The 23,394-nt window shown below is 40.7% G+C and overlaps 1 protein-coding gene across 1 annotated transcript in view; it reads right to left on the bottom strand.

Annotated features, from left to right (window-relative positions):
* PARP8 (poly(ADP-ribose) polymerase family member 8) overlaps positions 1 to 23,394 on the bottom strand; it is a 172,145-nt gene that overhangs the window by 140,831 nt on the left and 7,920 nt on the right.

The following is a 23,394-nucleotide window of genomic DNA, read 5'->3' as shown; positions in this document are numbered from 1 at the left end:
AGATGAGGAAAATTGTTCCAGTAATCACACAACCTAGTGAACCTGAGAGTGGGCAAACCAATGAACTAAGGAAGTAAAGGAGTTAGCACAATAAAAAATTGTAGCTATTCTTAGCCTGGAAACAGCTCTTCTCTGCCTAGAATACAGAACATAAACTACATAAACTCTATGTACGTCTTTGCAAACAAAACTCTCAACAGAGAAGTGTGTGTGCGTGTGTCTGTGTGTGAGAGAGAGAAAGAGACTTTTTTAAAAGCACAACCACCAATTTTTTAAAAGGATCTCTATCAGCATTCACTGAGTTCTCAAAAATATTTTGATCTCAGAAACAGATCAAGTCTCAGCTCCAATAGAGAAAAATTTCCCTCTCCATCCATGAACCACCAAAGACGGTTGTGGTCCTCTGAAACAGCACATATCACAAGGCCAGAATGAAGTGTGTAAAAGCTAGGGACAAAGTATTCTCATTTGAGGAGATCTGGCTGAGGAACAAACTGCCAGAGATTAGATTAATTCAGAGTCTGATGATCTTTAGGAAATATTGCAAAACCTTCCTATTTGATAAAGCTTTTCCACCATAACTAGAATGATATTCTGTACATCAACTACCTCTAATATCTAAAGGGAGGAGAAATTCCGCAATGTCTATGAAAGAACTTCACTAAGCAATCTATTTTACATGGAAGGCACTCAGCTTCCAAGGTGAATGGTGGCACTACACCATTGATATAAGGAAACACAACCCAGCTGATACAAGGAAAATGTGAGTGTCCCTGTAAATGCCTTTTATAGGCCAGAAAGACTTTCCTACTAGGAACACAAGTATTCCCTTCTCCAGGAGTGCAGCAGTGGACTCAGTGCACTCTTGTGAAAACAGGTGCAGAATTAGAGGAATTTACAAAGAGAGTGCATAATTCTGTGTAGGGCAGAGCCCAACTCCATAGGGACTTTCTGTGCAAGAGAGCACACAGGGAAGTAAGAACAGTCTCTGCTACTATTCAGACCCTCCAGTCCTCCACCACTAGGAGTGCAGATGCTCTACTCTTGCTCAGAGCCTGAGAGGGAATATCTTTTTCCGCTTTCTACCATAGGATTACTCAGACTTGGTGCTGCTGGGAGTGAGTTTGTCCCAAAATGAATATTGTTCCACATCATCTTTATCCTTATTAACCTGTTTTAATTCAAAGCATACGGTCAAGACTTCCATAATATCAATAAACTATTACCTTCATCTGGGCTGATGAAACTGCAAGCATTTCCCACAAAATGTTACAAACTTCTGGATGAATACAGGCCTGTGTCTGCTAGACCAGGGGTTCTCAACCTTTTTCTTTGAGGCCCCTCACCAACATGCTATAATAAATCCATGGCCCCAGCTGTACCACAGCAACTGTTTTTCTGCATATAAAAGCCAGGGCCAATGTTAGACGATAGTAAGGGGAGCAATTGCCCAGGGCCCCAACCACAGCAAGCAAAGCAAACTATGTTGCTCAGGCTTTGGCTTCAGCTCCAGGTGGTGGAGCTCGGGTTCCCGGGGCTGCAGTCCCGTATGGCAGGGTTTGGCTTTCTGCCCTGCCCCTTAGCAAATCTAATGCCAGCCATGCTGGGCCGACCTCCTGAAACCTGCTCAAAGCCCCTAGAGGCCCCAGGACTCGGTTGAGAACCCCTGTGCTAAACATCAGGCTCTATTATTTACCTTATCATGACAACGCTGCAAAATGCTTCAACAACATTCAAAGCAATTATATTTGCATGGTTACTTACTGCAAAGTCTTATTTATTCCATACAATTTGTTATCTATTCTACTTAAGAACAATCTGTTTTTAAACTTAGAATCATAGATTCATAGAATTATAGAATATCAGGGTTGGAAGGGACCTCAGGTCATCTAGTCCAACCCCCTGCTCAAAGCAGGACCAATCCCCAAATAAATCATCCCAGCAGGGCTTTCTCAAGCCTGGCCTTAAAAACCTCTAAGGAAAGAGATTCCACCACTTCCTTAGTTAATCCATTCCAGGGCTTCACCATCCTCCTAGTGAAAAAGTTTTCCTAATATCCAAACTAAACCTCCCCCCACTGCAACTTGAGACCATTACTCCTTGTTCTGTCATCTACTACCACTGAGAACAATCTAGATTCAGCCTCTTTGGAACCCCCTTTAGGTTGTTGAAAACAGCTATCAAATCCCCACTCATTCTTTCTCTTCTGCAGACTAATAACCTCAGTTCCCTCAGCCTCTCTCATAAGTCATGTGCTCCAGCCCCCCTAATCTTTAGTTGCCCTGTTGGATGCTTTCCAATTTTTCCACATCCTTCTTGTAGTGTGAGGCCCAAAACTGGACACAGTACTCCAGATGAGGCCTCACCAATACCAAATAGAGGGGATTGATTACGTCCCTTGATCTGCTGGCAATGCTCCTACTTATACATCCCAAAATGCTGTTAGCCCTCTTGGCAACAAGGGCACACTGTTGACTCATATCCAGCTTCTCGTCCACTGTAACCCCTAGGTCCTTTTCTGCAGAACTGCTGCCTAGCCAGTCGGTCCCTAGTCTGGAGCAGTGCATGGGATTCTTCCATCTTAAGTGCAGGACTCTGCACTTGTCCTTGTTGAACCTCATCAGATTTCTTTTGGCTCAATCCTCCAATTTGTCTAGGTTACTCTGTATCCTACCCCTATCCTTCAGCGTATCTACCACTCCTCCCAGTTTAGTGTCATGTGCAAAGGATTGAAGGTGCAATCCACGCCATCCTCCAGATCATGAATGAAGGTATTGAGCAAAACCGGCCCCAGGACCGACCCTTGGGGCACTTCGCTTGATACCGGCCGCCAACTAGACATGGAGCCATTGATCACTACCCGTTGAGCCTGATGATCTAGACAGCTTTCTATACACCTTATAGTCCATTCATCCAGCCCATACTTCTTTAACTTCCGGGCAAGAATACTGTGGGAGAACATATCAAAAGCTTTGCTAAAAATCAAGGAATAACACATTCACTGCTTTCCCCTCATCCACAGAGCCAGTTATCTCATAGTCCTTTTGGGATCCAGGAGGTGGGCGGGCGGAAGCCCGTCCACTGCTAAAAGATCTCCCCCCAGCCTACGGGGAGGTTCCACAGGATCTGGAAACCAAATGATTCCAGGGGACAACTAACGAAAAAACAGGGTCAGGAATGACAGGAGTGAGTGCTCAGTGTGACACACCCGGAGCTTTTTTCCCCCCACAGTGTTTAGCATTTTATAGCACTTCGTATGTTCAGAGCAGAGTTCCCACTGACCTCACTTGCAGCTCTGAGCATTCAGCATTTCTGAAAATCAGACCCCAGTTATCTCATAGTAGAAGGCAATTAGGTTAGTCAGGCATGACTTGCCCTTGGTGAATCCATGCTAACTGTTCCTGATCATTTTCCTCTCCTCTAAATGCATCAAAATTGATTCCTTGAGGACCTGCTCCATGATTTTTCCAGGTACTGAGATGAGGCTGACTGGCCTGTAGTTCCCCGAATCCTCCTTCTTCCCGTTTTTAAAGATGGGCACTATATTAGACTTTTTCCAGTCATCTGGGACCTCCCCCGATTGCCATGAGTTTTCAAAGATAATGGCCAATGGTTCTGCAATCACATCAGCCAACTCCTTTAGCACCCTCGGATGCAGTGCATCCGGCCCCCTGGACTTCTGCTCATCCATCTTTTCTAATTAGTCCTGAACAACTTCTTTCTCCACAGAGGGTTGGTCACCTCCTCCCCATACTGTACTGCTCAGTGCAGTAGTCTGGGAGCTGACCTTGTTCCTGAAGTGGGATACCAGGAGAAAACACAGGGAGGAGTGTGCAACAGGGGAGGCCTCCTGATTCACACTGAGAAAGCAGGGCAATCAGCTAGTTATCTTAGGTGCCTGAACACGAACGCAAGAAACCTGGGAAACAAGCAAAAAGAATTTGAAGCCCTGGCATAGTCAAGAAACTATGATGTGACTGGAATAACAGACACTTGGCGGGGTAACTCACATGACTAGAGCACTGTCATGGATGGGTATAAACTGTTCAGGAAGGACATGGGGGACTTTTGGAGAGTGTTGGGGACAACTTCCTGATGCAAGTGCTGGAGGAACCAACAAGGGGCCGTGCTCCTTTTCATCTGCTGCTCACAAACAGAGAAGAATTGGTAGGGAAAGTAGAAGTAGGTGGCAATCTGGGCAGCAGTGATCATGAGATGGTCAAGTTCAGGATCCTGACAAAAGAAAGGAGGGATCTGAGTTACTACAGAGAATTCTTTTCCGGGTATCTGGCTGGTGAATCTTGCCCACATGCTCAGGGTTCAGTTGATCGCCATATTTGGGATCGGGAAGGAATTTTCCTCCAGGGCAGATTGGAAGAGGCCCTGGGGGGTTTTTGCCTTCCTCTGTAGCATGGGGCACGGGTCACTTGCTGGAGGATTCTCTGCACCTTGAAGTCTTTAAACCATGATTTGAGGACTTCGATAGCTCAGACATAGGTGAGAGGTTTATTGCAGGAGTGGGTGGGTGAGAGCCTGTGGCCTGCATTGTGCAGGAGGTCAGACTAGATGATCATTATGGTCCCTTCTGACCTTAATATTTCTGAGTATATGAATCTATGAGAGCAGCAGAATACAGACCCTGAATTTCAGAAAAGCAGACTTTGATTCCCTGAGGAAACTGATGGGCAGGGTCCCCTGGGAGGCTAATATGAGGGGGAAAGGAGTCCAGGAGAGCTTTTTAAAGCATTTAAAGTATTTTAAAGAAGCCTTATTGAGGGTGCAGGAACAAACCATCCTGATGTGCAGAAAGAATAGCAATTATGGCAGGCAACCAGCTTGGCTTAACAGAGAAATATTCGGTGAGCTACAGGTATATTAGCAACAAGAAGAAGGTCAGGGAAAGTGTGGGAGACTTATTGAATGCGGGAGGCAACATAGTGACAGATGACGAGGAAAAAGCTGAAGTACTCAATGCTTTTTTGTGCCTTGGTCTTCATAGACAAGGTCAGCTCCCAGACTGCTGCACTGGGCAGCACAGTATGGGGAGGAGGTAAGCAGCCTTCAGTGGTGAAAGACCAGGTTGAGGACTATTTAGAAAAGCTGGACATGCACAAGTCTATGGGACTGAATCTAATGCATCTGAGAGTGCCGAGAGAGTTGGCTGCAGAGCCACTGGCCATTATCGTTGAAAACTCGTGATGATGAGGGGAGGTTTCGGACGGTTGGAAAAAGGCACATATAGTGCCCATCTTTTAAAAAGGGAAGAAGGAGAATTTGGGGAACTACAGACCAGTCAGCCTCACTTCAGTTCCTGGAAAAATCATGGAGCAGATCCTCAAGGAATCCATTTTGAAGCATTTGGAGGAGAGGAAGGTGATCAGGAACAGTCAACATGGATTCACCGAGGGCAAGTCATGCCTGACCAACCTGATCGTCTTCTATGATGCGATAACTGGCTTTGTGGATATGGGGAAAGTGGTAGACGTGATATACCTTGACTTTAGCAAAGCTTTTGATACGTTCTCCCATAGTATTCTTTCCAGCAAGTTAAAAAAGTATGTATTGGATGAATGGACTATAAGGTGGATAGAAAGCTGGCTAAATCATCAGACTCAATGGGCAGTGATCAATGGCTCAATGTCTAGTTGGCAGCTGGTATCAAGCGGAGTGTGTAGGGGTCGGTCCTGGGGCCAGTTTTGTTCAACATCTTCATTAATGATCTCGATAATGGGATGGATTGCACCCTCTGCAAGTTTGGGATGGGAGGAGAGGTAGATACACTGGAGGGTAGGGATAGGCCCCAGAGTGACCTAGACGAACTGAAGGATTGGGCCAAAAGAAATCTGATGAGGTTCAACAAGGACAAGTGCAGATTCCTGAACTTAAGATGGAAGAATCCCATGCACTGCTACAGGCTGGGGACTGACTGGCAAAGAAGCAGTTCTGCAGAAAAGGACCTGGTGATTACAGTGGATGAGAAGCTGGATATGAGTCAACAGTGTGCCCTTGTTGCCAAGAAGGCTAATGGCATATTGGGCTGCATTAGTAGGAGCATTGCCAGCAGATTGAGGGAAGTGATTATTCCCCTCTATTTGGCATTGGTGAGGTCACATTTGGAGTATTGTGTCCAGTTTTGGGACCCCCCACTACAGAAAGGATGTGGACAAATTGCAGAGAGTCAAAATTGGAAGGTGTGGAGGGCCTGATTCTCTTCTCATTACTCTGGGGAATATGCTGATTTCAGTGGAAGCTGCTCCTGATTTACAATGGCATCAGTGAGAGGAAAAGTAAACTCATCTAATTCAGAAAGAATTAGAAGCCAGTTCTCTCCTCCTACTGTTATAAAAAAATCACGTATAGTATCTAACACCAAGAACCCTTATGATCTCCCCTTTCTTTAATCTGTAATTTTAAAAATTTAAGGTTTTTATATGAAAGACAAATACAAAGGTAAAAAGCAGGTCTCATCTACAATATATGGTATGAACTTATATTCACTGTAAGATTAAAGTTGGAACCATATCCAAACACTCCTAAACATCTTCCAAACCAGAACCCTCATCTGGGATTTGAGATCCAACACAAAATGAAAATTCATGGAGCAGGTTCACGTTTCCAGGTTCCAAAATCGCCCCACTTCCCTCTCCAATCAAATCCACATTCTGCTCCCCTGCCTTTCACAACAGAGATGGTCTTGTCTTCTTCTCCATTTCTTCTCCTGATCAGCCCAGATCCCAGCCTCACCCTTTATTTATTATGCATTTATCATCAAGACTCTTCAGCGAGGGGAGCCCTCTATTTGCAGTCTTGCTATAGAATTCAGATTTGTATCCTTTTACCCTTGGCTCTGGTTACAGACATGAACATACCCTATCTTGATACATCTCCATTCTCTTCCACAAAACTTCCACTGACTTCCTTTGAAGCAGAATTGGTGAATACATTTAAAGTCCCACTGAAATTAGAATAATGTTGCAAACTCCTCTTTCATCTCTCTCCGTAATGTATGTATGTATTCAATTTTGGCACAGGAGCCAAGAAGTAAACCATTTTAATAAGCAGACTGAGCCTGTTGTAGCCAAAAACTATTCCTAATTATTAATTCAGTTTTAATTTGTTTACCTGAAATCAAAATGGTTTGTAATTCAGCCAGGATTTAGATCCAATGGTTGCTGTTACAATTTGCAATCAACAACAAAAGTTAGAGTGAGACAAACTAACAAGTTAGGGCAAAAATTGAAGCTGTTTATTATAGGCATGGCCGGTATCATGACCTATTATTAAGGATGCCTGCCACTTCCCATGATAAGACCCTGTTTTCAGTTGCTTACAATTTTGCAAAACTTTAACTGCTTGAGCTACTGAAATTTTCCATATTGGTCATCTGCCTCAGGCTGAATATTTCCCCCCCCCCAAAAAAATTCAGTCAAAATGGTCCAGCTGTTTCCAAGAACAAGGATAGGGGGAAATACATCGTTTTGCCCATTTTAAAAATTCTTGACACCTTTTCTTTGAAAAGTATTTTAGTTGCTATGACTTTTCTCTGACTCAATAGAGATCTCTACTACCTCACTTTTTCTTTCTCATCTTTCCATTTCTCTCTCAACTCTAGGTTTCATAGAATATCAGGGTTGGAAGGGACCTCAAGGTCATCTAGTCCAACCCCCTGCTCAAAGCAGGACCAATCCCCAATTTTTGCCCCAGATCCCTAAATGGCCCCCTCAAGGATTGAACTCACAACCCTGGGTTCAGCAGGCCAATGCTCAAACCACTAAGCTATCCCTCCTCCCCTCTTGCTCCCCCCAAGAATTATATTCTTCTTTCTCTTTTCTCTATATCCTTCTCCAACCTTCCTCTTCTCCCCAGAGTCCTCCAGTTCCCCCACCCCCATTCTCTCCTTCTTCTCAGGGCCCTCTCTATCCAAGTTTTGCCATTGGTTATAATGAGGCAACTCCAACTAGCATTAGTTGTGTGCATGGACCAAAGACCACATATGACCACAGTTTGACTTTTAATCTCTATTTAGCTGTTGAAAGACAAAAAGCAATACTAACAGTGAATGATCATTATACCAACAATTCCCAAGACAGTTCTGTCACGGATGCCCCAGCTTTTAAACAGTTACTCAGATGAACCCTTTCAGTTTGCCAGACCCGCTAGGGGTCCCAAGGGTAGGCCATGTGTCCTCAACACCTCCAAGACTGAACCGCAGGGCTCCAGCACTCCTGTTCCACATTGTGAATTCTACCCAGCAATTCTAACTGAGATAGACTTCTTGTCAGAGACTTTTATACTCTTCAGGGACCAGTGTAGCTCAGCAAATGAAGTGACACCAGAGAGTCTTTTCCCTCACCAGAGAGTAAGGTTTATTAGTCAACTGGAACACAGCATCAGAAAGTCCTTAGGTTAGCATAGAGAAATAAAGGTTAAGACATAGTCCATTCTGGCCAAGACAGCGTTCCATCCTGCCCAGCTGCCATGGAACCCATTTTGGCTCTCTCCCCCTGCATGGACAGTACGTAATGGAGGCTGGGGGAGGCTAAGCCTCTCCAAACCTACACTAATGCTTGCCACCGCAGCTCCAGGGCTAGGCTATGGTGAGGCTCAGAGTTCCTCTGGGTGGCCCGAGCTGAGGGCTCAGCGCCAGCTGGTTGGGTTCCTCTGGGTGCCAACGGGTTGGCTGAGGTTCGGGGCGGCTCTGGGCGCCAGCAGGCTGGCCTGGGTTTGGGGCTGTGGCAGGCTGCCCAGCGAGACAGGGGGAGGTGAAAGTGGAGTGGGGGTGGGGTCTCAGGTGGAAGAGGTAGGGCAAGGGGCTAGCCTCCCTGAAAGCAGGGGGCATGCAGCGCCCATGTCCTCCTGTCTCTTTGTCAGTCCAAGGTGAGAGCTGCTCTGTCTCTCCCCAAAGCGAACTCTTTTCCCAGCTACATGTCAACCTTTGGTCCATTGTCCAAAACCTTCATACGCATGCTGGGTTCACATGTTCTGCCTGCCAGAGAGTCCCATGGATAAGTATCAACTGTTCAGTCACTGGCGCTCCCATTGTCTTTGCAGATTCTTATGGGTCCGTTTCAGCCAGTCCTTTAAGGGCCACTGATTACTCCCCAGACAGTGACACAACACCTCATGTTTCCTGCTCTGCCCCAAGAAAAGCTTTTTAACCCCATTTCACCCACTGGAGAGCAATGCAAAGTAGAGAGGGAAACTGAGGCACACACAGGAATAAAAAATATTCTAGAAAATTCCCACTTTGTCACAGGTTATAATGAGATTCAGTATTTCTAGTGATGTCACTAAACATCTGAGTCTTTATGCCATATAATGAACTATCACAACAGAATATATTCAATTGTAAGGCATATACCAGGGCTATGATAGATAGGACAATATTTGCATAATCAAATTGACTCTAAGGACCCGTTTTAGAATTGACCTAACAGTGCTACTCATTGTTGAAAACCAGAGATGTCCATACTGATATAACAATGTGCCACAAATAATACCTTCAGCATGATTCAGATATCTAAATGCAAATATTTATCCTGTGCCACAAATAATACCTTCAGCATGATTCAGATATCTAAATGCAAATATTTGCTCTCACATCATATCGTTTCTGGGGTCCATAAACTCATGACTGGATTACACTGCTCCATTAATGCAGTATTCCATCTGTAAAAGATAATCTAGATTTCATATCCTCCATTCTCTGTAACTTTTTAAGAACACCATGTTAGAGAACACATCAGAATGGAAGATGCTTATAAAGAATGGTGCAACAAGGTTGTTTCAGGTAAATTGTATGCTTGACTATATGTATTTTGCACTCTGAATACAAGGAGTCAGGTTATAAAAAGAACTAGTCATTTTGCTTTATGGGTGAGGCTCACCCAAATGGAGAGGGCTGTTATATCCTTAAAAATTCAGTGGCCCCCGGATCTCATGCAAGTGGCATGAAGGGGCTGTGGATACTATTTTACTCAATAGATAATAAAGGAGAATGGACTCATATACTAGCACTGCATCATGGTTCTGTATTGAAGAGTGGATTTAATCTTCCCAGCCACTTCACATTCTGTTCACATAGGGCCAAACTCCATTGAAAAATGGTTCAATGGAGGTATGCAAATTTCCACCAGCTTAGGATATGGTCAAGAAACCACAAATACTTTGTCTTTTATGCAGCTGTAGGGAATTTTAGTCCAGAGTAGTAACTCATTAATTGACTCCAGTGACTGTTGACTGGGAGACTCATTATAAATTAGTAAATAAAACAGATACAGTTACAAAAGCTGCACACTAATATTAAAACATTTCCTTAGAGGTACGAAGAAGACAGTAACCCTGTGTGAATTATAGTTTGCAAATTAGAGAAGTTTTACTCAATATTGCATTTTGTAGTATTTTTTATGAACTCCAAAGATTGTTAAGGACTTGAATCATCTTTACTTTTCATAACAAATGAAGTCTCAGATTTCTCTCTTAAGAAATGCTAATGTTAGCTATCAAATATTATTTATCAGGGCATATCTACTCTATTATTAACTGTCTTACTGTTGTAACAGTGAACAGCTGAACGCTGGTTATGATCTGAATAATCCTGAAACTCCAGTGCCACAACAGAATCCTAAACCTCATTAATTGATGGAGAATTCCGAAAATATGGGCAAAGGTCATATAAACTTTGTTGAGAATTTTCCTTTAATTAATGGAGCCTGAGCAGCACATTGATTCTTTTTTCTGGTAATGCTATTCACAGTCTCTGAGATGGTAAAGGCTAATGAAAATATAACAATGACAGAGACACGCACTGAGTATCTGAAAACTATGCCAAAGACATATAATGGCCCAAACTCCAGATTTACTCTGATGAACAATAACCAGATGGCCTGATCCAGCAAAACTTGAAATGGGATTACTTATATGCTTAAAGGTAAACAAGCATGTGTTAAGTGTTTCACTGGATCAGGGAAAATAGTAGAATTTGGCCAACTGAGTTCAGGACTTCCCTCAGTTACTTCTGTGTAACTTAACTGAAATGAGTGAGGTGACACAGTTGTGACTGAGGGCAGAAGTTGGCCAGTACTAGGAAAGTTAGGCTCAGTTCTTCCCCCATCTGTGCAACCCCATTAACTTCTAGAGTTTTGTGTGGGATAGGGGAGAGAAACAGGTAAATCTGTAAACCTTTCTACATCCAACTTCCATTAAAATACCAGTATATACAACTTCACATTCTTAAAACCACCTTTACCAAACAAGGACACTCCATCAAAGAAGCAGATCACATCATGGAATGGGTCACCCAAATACCTGGAGAGAGATCTTGCTTCAATAGAGAAATAAAATTCCCTCTGACCACAAACCTAGCACCCCACACTGGAACCCAGACAGGGAATTAAACAACTACAACCCCATATTTGATGGGGATCCCATCCTGAAAGAAATCTTGCCTGAACCCTTCTTACAGCTGTAAAACAACCCCCTCTCGAAGCTCATCATCAGAGGAAAGCTCCCCAGAGACCAGGACACACCAACTCAAAGCGGCACCAGAGCCTGCCAGAACAACAGAATCAAATCCTGCAGACATATTGCCACTGCTACTATGCTCAATACCCCCCCTCCCACAACACATCTTTTAAGATCCCTGGATTCTACACATGCCTATTACAACATGTAGTATAGCTCATACAGTGCACTAAATGCCCCAATAACAACTATGTGGGTGAAACCAGACAATCACTATGCTCCCGAATGAACTCATACAGGAAAATGATAAAAAGCAAAAGCACCATATCATCTATGTATGAATGCTTTCACAGAGTGATCATTTTATATCTGACCTATCAGTCCTCACGCTCAAAGGAAACCTGCACAACACTTTCAAAAGACGAGCCTGGGAGCTTAAATTCATAACTCTGCTAGACACTAAAAATCATGGACTGCTCAGAGATACTGGATTTATGACTATTACAACAATCTGTAACCCCCTCTTTTTGTCCTATGATTGCAGAGATGTTAATGGGCAACTCTACCTTCATTGGTCCCTTCGGTATGTGCTAACTACTTATGCTAAATAATCTGTTCCACCTTGCATTTTGCTGTGAGGCTGGGAATACCTTTACCATACCTGAAGAAGAGCACTTTATGGCTCAAAAGCTTGTCTCTCTCATCCACAGAAGTTGGTCCAATAAAAGATACTACCTCGCTCACCTTGTCTCTCATTAAAATATCAGCCAGTAGCAAGACAAATGTTTGCATTATATTCAGTCTTTAAGAAACGTGAATTGACCCACCATTACAGCTACAAACTGACCTATCAAGGACAGCAGTAACACAGATATGCCCAATGTTAATACACTTGTCAGTTGTGACCAACTGACCTCAAAACAGAAACAGCTAAGTAGGAAAGTCCTGACATCATTGTAGGCCAATCAGTATTCACCTTCCAGCTTAAAATATCATTCACTTTCTAGAACTAAGTCTAAATAATCACAAGACCATTGAAATCATCAGATACTGAAATCAGCTTGAAGTTTACTAGTCGTAACAGACTTTCACCATGGCAACCGCTGATCCCAGCCAACTATATTGTAATTCTAGAATCCAGTATAATCAACTTATCTAATAAGGAACTTAGAAATACTGCAGGCAGAACAGTTTGTGTTTTATATCTATTTGAACCTTTAATGCATTTCAGCTAGATACTAAAATTGATATATAGAAATATTAGAATAAGATGTAATTCTAATCCCATTCATTCCTCAAAATTTGGCATCACATTCTAAGTGATATAATGAATATAGAATGAAATACTGTGACTGTACCAATGTAAAATATGCCTGTCTCCAAGATGGCACAGGAACTATTAATAATTTATCATTAATTTTTATATGATTCTTTATTAAGCTATTTATATAATGGTGATGGCTTCATGCTAGGTTTCGTACAAATGCATAGGAAGAGGCAGTCCCTGCCCCAGGGAGTTTACAATCTAAATAGAAAGGAGAAGCAAGTGTAAGAGAAGGGACACGTTACTATCCCTTTTTTAAGGGATGGGAATTGGAGACACAAATGGATTAAGTGCCTTGTCCAAGGCCTCACAAGGAGTCTACAACAGAGCCAGTAATTAAATACTGAGACCCAGTCTGGTGTCTTAACCACAATACTATCCTTTATTTTAAACTTTTTGGGCACTAAACAATCGGAAGAGGTGACCTCCTATTAGGAGACTGCACTCTGACAAACACAACATGAGTACTGTCTTCCAATAACTGAGCTCAGGCATAAGATCTCTTTATAGTGTTTAACATTTGGATTCTCTCTGCTTAACAAGCTCCCTGCCAGCAATAACCAATAAGCAACATAGTAGAACGTTTATATGTAAATAGGCAATATAATAGTTATTTATATTGTACTTGTTATTATATAAAAAGGTTCTAGTTCAATTTAAGTAAATAAGTACGTATGCTGCTTGTGATTACCTTTTCTATAGCAATGAACGCAGTCCATTTAGCATAAGTACAGAAAGCCATATACAGCCAACAAGAAGTATATGGAATTACTCCAGATTTACACTGGTGTAACTCATAGCTTAATCTGACCCAGAGGCTTTATTCTTTTACCACTTCCTCTATTTTTCTTTTCAAAGAGTTATTAATGCTACACAACAAACGAAAGGAAACAGTGAACCTTTTCCAGTTGCATGATTCTAATATGTACAGTCACATATTAACGCTCCCTGAAGCAATGTCGCCCAACCTTTGAAGCACTGGTGGCCGCTGTGCCAATTTATCAGAAGTCTGAGAGGCAAAACTAATGTGCATATATATTTACATAATTGTACACAAATTGTTAATCAGAGATAATGCAAAAATATTTTTACCATTTGTGGAGCATTATGAATATACACAGTGCTTTAAAACAAAAACAAAAACACAGGAAGAACAAAAGAAAGGAGCATCAATGAGAAGGCTGGTATGGCTTTTCCAAAATCAACTTAGATGTTTATTAATTAATTGAAATTAAAAATTAATTGACACTGCTTGAGGTGATCCTACTTATTGCAGGTTTGAGTCTATTAGCCAGTTGCTGTGGGGTTTGATCTGCTCTGACTCACAACAGAAAAGATCTGTTCTTCTTCAACATTCTCTGCAAGGCTTCCCATTCTTAGGAACATAGGCCCAGAACCTCCCAGGTATTTGGGCAGCTAACTTTCATTGATTTTCATGGGAATTAGGCACCTAAATACCTTTGAGAATCAGGGCCTTAGCCATTCTCAACCTGAAACTTGGAAAGCCATGAAAATTCAGTGAGAGGCTATACAAGGAGCTGCGGTCCCACTTCCCTCAGTTACTTCCAAACACCATAGCCTCAGAGCTCTGGACTCTCTCTACTGCTTCTGTTGTCACTTTGCTGGCCACATTACAATCGTTTTCTGCTCATAATGTTTCTTAAAACTTTGGGATAAAAGTTATTAATTGTAGCAGAATGTATGCAATTGTGTGGTTCAGCAAAGCTGTTGCATTTGTCAGTGAGGCTCAGCAAGAGACATGTTTGTTGGTTCCATCAGCCAGCGTCATGTTTTACTGACACCACTGGAAAACACTGATTAAAATGATGCCCATCTGGTAACAGTAAGATGCCAATCTCTGACCCACATGCCCACTACCTGAAGCTTGTAGGAGAGTGGCAGTTACCAGGGAAATACAATATTCATGCTCGATTCACTCTCCTTGCCAAGAAAGATCATATATCTCAGTTCAAAATCTTCCTCATCAAAGATGGTAGACTCAGCGAGTCTGATTTTCCTCTCACTTACCCTGCTTTTACATCAACTTCAATGGAGTTATCTCTGTTTACAGCAGTGACAGAAAAACCATGTCCATCAAATAAAAGAGAGAGAGAGAGAGAGAGAGAGATTAACACATCAAGGAAATCCCCAGATAAAACTACTCTGAAATGGATTTAAGATTGAGAACATATCTTTTATACTAAGGGTAAAGACATTAAAGGGATGTTGTAATTATCTCCAACACAAGCATTACAAACTCAGGAAATTCAGAGGTAAGGTTAACAGCATCATGCGGCTACTCATTTACAGCATATACTGATACTGATCATATCCCTTGGGGGGAGGCATAGCTCAGTGGTTTGACCATGGGCCTGCAAAACCCAGGGTTGTGAGTTCAACCCTTGAGGGGGCCATTTAGGGATCTGGGGTAAAAATTAGGGATTGGTCCTGCTTTGAGCAGGGGGTTGGACTAGATGACCTCCTAAGGTCCCTTCCAACCCTGATATTCTATGATAGTTACATTATTATGTTGTTTTCAGTGCTTAATAAATAACACAATAATACAGTTTATATATGGTAACTGCTCAACATATGTGTGTTTGTTGTCCTTGACAAAGGCAGGTTTTGACTGAATTGTTGGATCAATGTATGTTTTCTCATGCCTGAATAAATGGTAACACTTTACACAGTGGTGTTTTTTACAATATCTATATATTGAAGTTCAATACATTGACACAATATGGTGCCCAATTATCCAAAACAAGAGGGATAATATAAATCAAACAAGAGACTAACTGGTAGTTTAATAGAAGATTTAGACTTAGACTTACCAAAAACCTAGTGAGGTTTGTTTTGTTTTGTCTAGGTTTTATTTGTTTATTTGTTTGTATGTTGGTTTGTTTGTGGTTAACAGGGAAATACAAAGGCCTGAGCAAGTGAGGCGTCTGCATTTCTTTTAATCCACTATCCACAATATAGCATAATGTGTAGAGTAGAAGAACTTGACAATGAGAACAATGAAGACAGAAAACAAATTAAGCAAAGAACAATGGAATGGAAAAATTATGGGATAAGAAGGTCCTATTTGATCAATAATAATTTAAAAAATTATTAAGATAAAGAGCCAGATTGTTGTCTCATTTAAACCTACACAACCTGAGGTTAAAAAGGTTACACAGGTATAACTGAGAGCAGTTTGTCCCACAGACCACAACACTATTTAACTCTGGAAAGTGCGCATTTAGAAAGTCAGGGTAATATACCAAATAGTATACTGCTCTTGTGTCATTCAGACATTTGCAAAACTATGAGATGTGTGGAAGTAGGTCTGCAAAAGGGTAGAATAAGTCTCTTTGGTTAGCTGATTCTTTTGACTCCCTAATTTGATACCACTTACTGAGTTCATTTGAAACTCCTACTGGCATCAGTAACCTCTGGAGTAATTTCCTTCTTTAGAATATTCCTCCTATTGTCCTAAAAACTTGCCCAACCTCTCTCTTCTCCCCATTCAACTCACATATTGGATCTATAAAAGATCATCTTTGGGCATGTAAACCTCATTGCAAAATTCCACTCATGAAAGACAAATGAGCTTCCTAAGTATAAAATGCTATAGAATGGTTTAAATATAGCACCTCATTAAATCTCTATAAAATCTTATTGGTTTAAATAACTAGTAAATTCTGGAGGACTTGTCCTGGAGAGAATGACCCTTCCCTTGTAGACTGCAGCCTCCACAGATAATCAATTATCTCAGTATTTGTGTTTCTGGTTTTCATGGGCTTGTTATGGCTTAGAAAGCTATTTATGGGTCTAAAATAATGTGTAGAGTCCTGAAAATCTGTGGATATCCGCTTTATGTCTGCCAATTTCTGCAGATGTGGATATCCGTGGACCATGTTTGCGGATCTCAGATGGACGTGGATCCAAATTTTATATCCACGCAGGGCTAGAGATGTGATCTTTTATGGTATTTCCACACCCTGGAATTAACACACTCTGAGATGACCAGAGCTCACATTATTGCCAATTAAGTCAATATAAGCCCTTTTATGCATGTTCACAGATTGTTCTATATTAAAAAATGGTCATTTTTATTCTCAATTAATGATTTCACCTGTAAAATGCTATGACGCTGTTTTGGTTAACACTGAATGCCGATTCAATACGAGTAACACATGAAGGATTTTTCATATGGCCTAACAAATTATGTTCTTAAGAATGGCTTCAGTGACAATCTGGTACCCAGATACCACGGCTCAAAAAGATTCAGAAAAAAAAGTACAGCTTTGACAATTGGCATTCTACCTTACCCTCTGCATTGGCAGATACTTGATAAGAATGCATGAAAGAAAGCTTTCATTCTTAAATTGCAGGTCTCCCACCATTTAAGAAAGTACTCCAAAATGAGCATGTCTTCAAAGATAGCAGTAATAAAATAGATGTACTTCATAGCTCCCCTAGTGTGAAAAATCAACTGCATGTTGATTCACTGAAACATTCAGGTCCAAATGAAACTCTCACTTATCCTGCTGTAAACCCAGGGTAGATCTACTCACATCAATGGTGTTATTTCAGATTTACGTTAGTGTAACTGAGATCAGGAGTTTCCCTCAGTAAGTGTTTTTATGACATCAGAATCGTTCTAGGTTTTTAAACACATCCTTCATAAATTCCAGCTTCTAATCTGACACAAAAGCATTCACAATTAATTTCATATCTTCTCTGAGCATGGATGGTTGAGAGGCCTGATCCAAGATGAATTTATCAACATTGAAGATGGTGCAAAAAGAAAGAGGAAGCATGAACAAGAGCAAAAGAAAGAAAGAAAACATTCTATCATTTGCAGAAAAGTCCATGACTTGGAATGCCATCTCTATCCTTTAGGTGATCTTTTCTACTTGAAAGCAAATGTTGTCTGCCATAAATGCCATATTAGGTGGAAAAAAACAGTTAGTGCAAAATTGTAATTTTCTAGAACTATCCATAAATAAATTAGAAATTCCTATCTGTGAACAGAAAATGAAATCGCCATTTGTAACATTTAAGAAACCAAGACTTCAAGATTGCATCCTAGACCGTATTTGATCAAATGCTGTTGAATGCTTAGACTATTATACTGATGGAGTAGAACTTATTTCTTTAATTATCTACCACTTGAGGGTTTTCTTTCTGCAATGCTACATTTCATTACATATAAGGCATGCCTGTGGTTTAGGTTTGATCAATGCTTCTACTATTCAGGGTGAAAGCCGGAAGGTTTGCTAGTTTTTTACTTTTCCAGTTCTTTAATCAAGGCAAGTTCTGAGAAAGCATAATGGAAGTCTGCCTCAAAAACTGTCTAAGAGACTTAGAATTTGGCCCTGAATAGTGACGGACCAATTGCTACTTTAAGCCACAACCCACCACAGGGGATCATGCAGGAACTGTCTCCAGGGGTCTTGTGGGAGGGTGGTGTCATAAATATAAAGGGAAGGTTAACCACCTTTAAATCCCTCCTGGCCAGAGGAAAAAACCCTTTCACCTGTAAAGCGTTAAGAAGCTAAAGATAACCTCGCTGGCACCTGACCAAAATGACCGATGAGGAGACAAGATACTTTCAAAGCTGGAGGGGGGGAGAAACAAAGGGTTCTCTCTGTCTGTGTGTTTTTTTCTTTGCGGGACCCAGAGCAGGAATGCAGGTCAGAACTCCTGTAAAAAGTTAATAAGCAATCTAGTTAGATCTGCGTTAGATTCTGTTTTGTTTAAATGGCTGATAAAATAAGTTGTGCTGAATGGAATGCATATTCCTGTTTTTGTGTCTTTTTGTAACTTAAGGTTTTGCTTAGAGGGATTCTCTATGTTTTTAATCTGATACCCTGTAAGGTATTTACCATCCTGATTTTACAGAGGTGATCTTTACTTTTTCTTCAATTAAAATTCGTCTTTTAAGAACCTGATTGCTTTTTCATTGTTCTTAAGCTCCAAGGGTTTGGGTCTGTATTCACCTATGCAAATTGGTGAGGATTTTTATCAAGCCTTCCCCAGGAAGGGGATGTAGGGTTTGGGAGGATTTTGGGGGGAAAGACGTTTCGAAGCGGGCTCTTTCCCTGTTATATATTTGTTAGACGCTTGGTGGTGACAGCAATAAAGTCCAGGGGCAAAAGGTAAAATAGTTTGTACCTTGGGGAAGTTTTAACCTAAGCTGGTCAAAATAAGCTTAGGGGGTTTTTCATGCAGGTCCCCACACTGTGCCCTAGAGTTCAGAGTGGGGAAGGAACCTTGACAGGTGGGCACTCCACAAACCTTTAGCAACGTGCATGCCCCTTCTTACTGCTAGCTGGCGTGGACGAGGGCAAGGCCATGGATCACTCCCATTGGGACATATAGCACCAAAAGCAGGACTGATGTTATGTAGTCCATGTGCTCGGGGAGTATAGTGCCTAATGCAAAGCCCAATAAAGTTAATGTGAGTCTTTCCATTGAGAATCCAACTCATAAAGATGACTGTGCCCAGCTCCTACACAAGGGTGCAGTGGTGAGAGGAAGGATACTCTTCTTCCCAACCCTTGTTCTCTTGCATAAAGGCTGGACGCAACCTGTCTCTTAGTTGTTTGACTGCACTGGGGGCTCTACAGATAGGGCCCTACCAAATTTACGGCTATGAAAAATGCATCACGGACCATGAAATCCGGTCTCCCCCCATGAATCTGGTCTTTTGTGCGCTTTAACCATATACTATACATATTTCACAGCGGAAACAAACCTTTCTCAAATTGGGGGTCCTGACCCAAAAGGGAGTTGCAGGGAGGTCACAAGGTTGTTTTAGGGGGTTGCAGTATTGCCACCTTTACTTTTGTGCTGCCTTCAGAGCTGGGCAGCCAGAGAGCAATGGCTGTTGGCCAAGCGCCCAGCTCTGAAGTCAGAGCCATGTCAGCAGCAGCACAAAAGTAAGGGTGGCAATACCATACCATGCCACCCTTACTTCTGAGCTGCTGCCTTTAGAGCTGTGCAGCCAGAGAGTGGTGACTGCTGACAGAGGGCCCAGCTCTGCAGGCATCAGCGCAGAAGTACAGGTGGCAAAACTATACCATGCCATCCTTACTTCTGTGCTCCTGGCCAGCAGCTATCCAGGTTTGAAGGCAGCGCCAGCAGCAACGCAGAAGAGTAGCAGTACTGCAATCTTCCCTACAATAACCTTGTGACTGCCCCACAACTCCTTTTTGGGTCAGAACCCCTACAATTACAACACTGTGAAATTTCAGATTTAAATAGCTGTAATCATGAAAGTTAAGATTTTTTGAAATGAAATTGACCAAAAGGGACCCGTGAATTTGGTAGGGTCCTATCCATAGAGTAAGCAGATGGATTCTACCTACCCTATGTAGAGTCACATACACTGTGATCTTTACCCACTACTGTAACAGTCTCTGAGTTTATCTTTAAGAGTGACTTTTAACTAATCGATCCACTTTTAGATGCCATCAGCCTTCAGTGTGTGTTTTCCTGAATAAGGGAACATGCTGATTATGGGCTCCTTTTCATGAAGACAGAGGCCAGCATGTATAAGTTCAATGAAAATTGCTGTAAAAATCCTTAATAGTTAGAAGCAAATAATTAAGATGTTCTTGCTGAAATAATGTTAATTCATTCTTGATAGTTACACACTTCACCATGATTTTTTTAATGCTAAGGCAAAATTATATCCTGGAAACTTTCTAGATTTATTCACAATACAATAATTTCTTTTTATAAATTATAAGTGAACTGAACTCCTTCTGTAATTTAAGATTTACTTTGCTTACATCTTATAAATTAAGAAAGTTATTTTGATTTTAAATTATTAGATTATCACACAAACACCTATAAGAATTATTCAAATCCAAACCACTTTATGTTATTTTACAGTAACTAATCCAAAACTAAACTATTTTGTATTATATATACTTGTCAGTAGGTATCTATCTATCTATATATATGCGCCTACTGACAGGTATCTAGAAGTCTTTATTTGTGAACACTGAAAACCACTGCACATTACTATGGTCTAAGGGTAAAAATCAGTTATGGTATTGCTCACTTTACAGACAAAAGTGATCTAAATAAATTTTGTCACAGTGAACTTGGCTTTTAAATTTGTTTGTCTTATCATATTAACTCTTTAACAATGATGGCCCAGAGGTCTATTTTTAGGCACCTCATGTGTTAAAATATGATGAAAGCACAGAAAGAAGTTGCTGAAAATATTTTTGCACGTATATTTAATCACTTTTCCAAGCTGCATGCTTAGATAGAATGTTCTAATTTTGGTGCCTAAATGTATGCACCCAAGTCCATATTTAGACACCTAAATAAATGGTCTGATTTTCAAAGGTGCTGAACAACCACACAGTAACATTGACTTTAGTGGCAATTATGGGTGTTTATCACCTCTGAAAATCAGATCACATATTTAGAAATACAAGTTTGTGCCTAAAATTAGGTACCCAAATCTGATTATTTTGGCCTGAGCACTCTGCTAGAGGAACACAGCACTCTGCAGGATCAAAATATCCACTGACCTCCATAGGACCAGGATGGACACCATAATCCTTCTAAAACAGATTATTTTTTTACAGTAGGTAGTGATGATGATACAATTTATTTCAAACATTAATGAGTTTCTAACAGCTTGCATCAAAAAGAAATAAGAACATTCTAGAAAGACAAACTGAATATCAGAAAGGAAATGTGAGTAACATTAACTGAGTAAAGCTGAATTCTTACTTTCCCTGATCCCTTAACATTTGTATTTAATTTTCTACCAATGAGGTATTATGGAGAAGTGTTTAATTAATAGCTGAATGCATTAAAAGAATGCCTCGAATATACAATCATTAATAGTAAATAGTAATAAATACAGATGAATAATGCTGTCAGGTATTATTAGCAGGACACACTCTCTCTGCTTTAAAGAGAGATTTTAAACCTGAAATAAACTCTAGTTTATGCAAAACTTATGCAAAACTGTTTTTAATGGAATATGGTCATGAGGCCATGTCCTGCCACTACTCCTTGTACAGAATTCCCCCTGAAGTCTTTGTAAGTTTTGCATGAAAATAAAAATCAATACCAGTCTGTGTCCCATAACTGTTTTATCTAACTAGCCCACGCAGACAGCCGTCTCATATTGCAGGTTTATCTACAGTGTTCCAGGAATATATTCTCCCATCAAAAATGCCAATCCATGCTTCTGTAGGAAAATTAAAACAAAGAGGGGATATACAACTTACTGAGTATTTTGGAACAAAAAGTGGAACATGAGCACAAAGCTGTGCATCTGTGGAATGTATTGGTTTTGCGGAAACAAGTATATACTTGAAGTACTGCCCTTAGAACCCATAGGACGATGGGAAGAATCACCAGCAGGAAGCATGTTCTCACCAACAGTAGATTCACTCCCTGGCCTCAGGATATTCTTTTATGGATTCATAAACAGAGGACTCCCAACAAAAACACTCAGAAGAGTGGGTTACAATTTTTCAGCTTCTAAACTAGCTGGGAGGGGAAATGACACCACTACATCTAGGCAGTCACCACCTCTGTCATTTCCCCTTTACTTTTATATCCCCACCCTCAACCACACATTTGACAAGCAGGGGTTTGAGTTATAATCCCTCACGAACAGAGGCTTAAAGAGCACCTTTCTACCTTGTCACAAGACCTTCAGCAGTATTGTACAATATTTTTGATAGCTCTCCTCACTGATAACGCTGCTTAAAAAGAGTAGAATTGCCATGGTAGCACTGGTGACCAAAATCTCTGTTGCAATGCATTGGCTAAAATTATGGCAAGGTAAATTCTAGAGCTGGTCAGAGAAACTTGAATGGAACCATATTCTATCAAAATTGAATCACCATGAAATCAGGTAGATTTTTCCAGAATTTCATTTAAGAAGAAAATCAGGAAGTTCCAACAATATAGAAATGTCTCATTTTGACATTTTTTGAATGAAACATTTCAACTTTTCATTTTTTTTCGATTTTTTTTATTTTCTGTATTATATATTAAAATACAAAAGTCAAAATAAAAACAAAACTTTATGATCAATCAAAAACAAACAACAAAATTTCCCTTCAGAGAGAATTTAGAAATGCTTGGTTTTCATTATGATTTGGAACAAAGCCAAACTTCAAAATCCTAAAATCCTTCATGAAACAGAATTTCCATCCTCTGTACAGCTCTAATAAATTAATTTAAGAAGCCATGTAGATAGACCTAAAATTCCTGTCAGTATCCCATTAAAGCAAAAAAAAAAAATTTAATCACATCCACTTATCCTCAGGTTGCTCAAATGAGAAGTCTTGTGGCTAACAACCTACACTGGGACTTCAGTCATCTAGGTTCTGTACCTAGCTCTGCCACAGACTTCCTGTGTGACCTTGGGGAAGTCACTTACTCTTTATATGCCACAATGGGGATGAAGATATTTCTATGCCTCACTTAGGTGGGAATTAATTCAATAGTTTAAGTGAGGTGCTTTCATATCACAGTAACAAGCACCATGGAAAAACCTCTAATTATATAAAATTCAGAGACAAAACTTAAAAAAAAGACAATAAATCTTTACATTTTACCATAACTTTACA

The sequence above is a fragment of the Dermochelys coriacea genome, chromosome 5 (assembly GCF_009764565.3).
Source record: "Dermochelys coriacea isolate rDerCor1 chromosome 5, rDerCor1.pri.v4, whole genome shotgun sequence".
In the NCBI taxonomy this organism is placed as follows: domain Eukaryota; kingdom Metazoa; phylum Chordata; order Testudines; family Dermochelyidae; genus Dermochelys; species Dermochelys coriacea.
The sequence above is the reverse complement of the archived record's forward strand: the minus strand, read 5'-3'. Positions and strand labels throughout refer to the sequence as shown.